The sequence below is a fragment of the Melozone crissalis genome, unplaced genomic scaffold (assembly GCF_028551555.1).
Source record: "Melozone crissalis strain CALT ecotype California unplaced genomic scaffold, PUWL_Pcris_2 ptg000103l_1, whole genome shotgun sequence".
Classification (NCBI taxonomy): domain Eukaryota; kingdom Metazoa; phylum Chordata; class Aves; order Passeriformes; family Passerellidae; genus Melozone; species Melozone crissalis.
The window spans coordinates 1,562,844-1,566,353 of NW_026535880.1; positions in this window are offsets into that span (position 1 = coordinate 1,562,844).

Sequence of the window (3,510 nt, forward strand, 5' to 3'; positions counted from 1 at the left end):
CAGAGCAGTCAGCCTCAGGGTGTGTGCGTGCACACCCACCCACTGTGCCTGCTCTTCTCAGCATCTCAGGGCTGCTGTTTGCACAGATTTGGGATAAATTTAACTCGACAGAGCCACGAGTGGGCTGTTCAGCTTGTCATGGACACTCATGTGGCAACCAACAACACAAAACTCTCAAATCACATTATCACAGGTTCTTTCATTCCTGCTGGGTACTGAGGAACTCTTAAAAGACACTGAAAAGGGGTGAAAAACATTGGCATCATGCTACTGCTGGTATCCTCCTGGAGGAAAATCAGTTGGGTTTCTTAAGGTGGTAGCTTTCCAAAACCTAGGAAAACAGCTCAGTTGTGGTAGCCCAATTGTGAATGGCTTTCTTGACTTGGCAAAGGCTGGGGTGTTAACAATGGACTCCGTCCTTGATTCAAATCACCTGCCCTTACCTGCAGACAAAAGCACCCCCAGCTGCAGCAGAAGCTGCATCAGTCAATTTTCTCAAAAAGCTGTGTTAAATTTGGGAGAGGAAAACACATCAGACACTGTGAATTAATGACAAGACTCTGAGGAACAGCTGCAAAGCAAAGGGCAGCAGCTTCTCTCTGGGCCACTCCTTGTGCCCCAAGGCAGCCGGGCTGCCCTGGCTGCCCAGGACCCTGCGCCCCGCGGGCTCTGCAGAGCTGCACAGCGGGGAGGCAGCTTCGGGCACCTCAGCCCCTGGGCAGGAGGGGCTGCTTGCTCTGCAGGGTTGCCTGGGGGCAAAAGCAGGGTGCTGGCCTTCTGCTCCTGGCCCCATCCTGGCCTTGCAGGGCTAATCCTGTTCCCTGTCTCAAATGTGCTAAAGACAGACTTATTTGTTTCCCACTTTGCACAGGTGTGATTTGCACCACAAAATACTGATGGACTAAGGCCTGAACAACAGACCCTGACTGAAGCCTCAACAACAGGACCTGAGCCAAACTTGCCCTCTAGATGACATTCCCAACCCAATATTCTATGTATCTGCTCCTTAACCAAGTGTTATTATCAAAAGGATTGTTGCATGCATTCACTGGTGAAACACGTCTTCACCTTTCTGCATGAGGAAAATGGACAAGGCCACACCTGGCCTTGGTTCCTCCTTGAGCCCTGGGCAGGCTCGGAGAGAAAAACAAGAGGAGAATGACACCAGCTGTGCCCTCAGCAGAAGCTCTGGCACATTGCTCGTCCAGCACTGTCAGAGCCGGGCTACTCTCACAGCGCTCTCGGGAGCCTCGTGGCCGCCAAAGGTGGAGGCACCGCAGGATTTCCCGGTTCCCGGCCGTGGCTCTGCAGGGCTGGGCTGGGACAGCTTCCCCCAGATGATGTGCAGCTCTGGATGAAGGGGAAACCATTGGGCTACCTGGTGATGGACCTTCCTTAATCACCAGAAGGACCTTATTGTAATAATGCTGAGGTGCATTGCTTAGCTTATCCTTTCCTGACTCTTGTTTGCACTTTTGCATTACAGTAAATTACACTGTTCCTTCAGCTGGTGTCTGTGTCTGCATCTCTGACCCTCTCCACCATCAAAACAAACACACAGCCAGTTTAGCACGAGACCTGCCTCTCTGCCAGCCCATCTCTTGGCAAACAGCCCTGATGGCCATGTCCACAAACGAAATTCCTACTTTGCAACTTTCTTTTCTTCAGGCAGGTGAGAAAAAGAGCCACTCCCAATTCTGGACACCTCCAGAAACCAGCTGCTTTCAACAGTCACAACCCTGAAATATCAACCTCCTTCCTTAACCTGCCACAGGGAGCTCCCACCAAGAGGCCTTTTGTCCAAGGATACCCACAGACGTGCTCGAAGAGGGAGCAGTTTGAAACACAACTGCTTCAGAGTTTAAACCTGCCTTTATCAAATGAGCACATACCAATCTGTCCCAAAGGGAAAGCAGGCAGGAAAGAGAAGCTCCTCTCCCACAGCAGCAAACTCTGTGCTTCCTTCTGTTCCAGCTGGAGAGTGGAGGCCATGGGCTGCACCTCACTTTGGGAAGGAGCCCTGGGAATTGGTCTGATCTGGGAGGGCAGCAAAAGGAATTCCCCAAAAAGTAGGAAAAGATTCTCTTGAAGGAATAGATGATGACAACATTTCCGCAGAAAAGCAAAAAAAGAATAATTGAAGCATTTCAAGAAGTGTCCAGACTGAAATTTGTTTGCCAATACGTCAACCCCAAAGTCTCTGTGGTGTGTCAGCAAGCTCAGGAATGAACCGGCAAGGCTTGGATAAACATCATTGGTGTCTGTCTCCCAGAGCACAAGCAGCTCCCCAACAACACTTCAAGACTAAGGGACAAAGCTTCCCCCCTCAGCTCTCCACAGCAGCTCTAGGGAGTCTCTCCCCACTGCAAGATCTCCTTTGTGAGTCTACAGTGACAAGAGTTGGCTGCAGGAGACGTTTGCATTGGACCTGTCCCCAGATGGGGGGAAAAAAAGAAGAGGTGATTCCTGAGGAAAGAAAAAGGCAATGCCCTTTGGGAAGACATCAGCATGAATTCACTACCACTCTCGGCCAGAAATCTCTTGAAGAAAGCAACATCCATCCATGGGGCAGCACTTTGGCTTTGATATCAATGCTGACAAAATTGCTTCCCATTCCTGCTGCCGTAGCTGACTCCGAATCACAAGAAATGTGCCAATTCTGCCAAAGACAGGCAGACATGGTGAGATAAAACCAGCTAGTCTGCTGAAAAGGAGTCCAAATTAATGTTTTCTAACTCCTCCTTTTCATCCTTTTCGCAGCCAAGACAGAGCAATGTCCTTCCTCTCGGTCCCCGATGGTTACCCAGGCATGGGATGCAGCGTGAGGACTCAGCCTGTCACTGCTCCCAGTGCCCTGCCTTGCCCTTCCCTGCCTGCCTTGCCCTTCCCTGTCCTGCTGGATCCTGCTGTGCTGTGCAGTGCCAAGCCGAGCCCGGCCAGTGGTCACGCATTTCGGGAATGACCCTCCCCTGTGCCGCCCGCCGGCATAATGAACACACCACTTTGTAACTTTGACTAGTTAGAGAGTCTTTGTCCCTGATTTTCAGTTTTAACCATTCAGGGAGCTTTTGTTTTCCCTGACAGTACAGTTGCTGCCAAGGGAAACACACCCAAAGACCAATAATGACCCAGCCTTCCCTTTGCTTCCCTTTTCCTTCCCTCACTGCTACAGAGTGCTCTCATACCAGGACCTCAGTGCTGCCTCACCTGAGGATTCAGAGCTGCCTCCAGGCCCTTCCAGGCTAAGTGCAGGTGCTCAGGACTCTGAGGTTTTCCTAGCTTCTTGGGAGAAGGTGTTTGCTTCATCTAGACTTCTCGGGGTTTCATCGGAGGAGCCAGGCACAGGCAAATTTCATCTCCACTGTGAGCTCTTCATTCTGCTTGTTCCCATGAAGCTTAAATGCCAACCTGAGCTCATTGTTCCTCTGGCTCCTGTAGACCATCACAGCCCTTCCATGACCTCTCCAGAGAGGGGCAGCTGCACATCTTCAGAGCAGCAGTTGCCAGCCC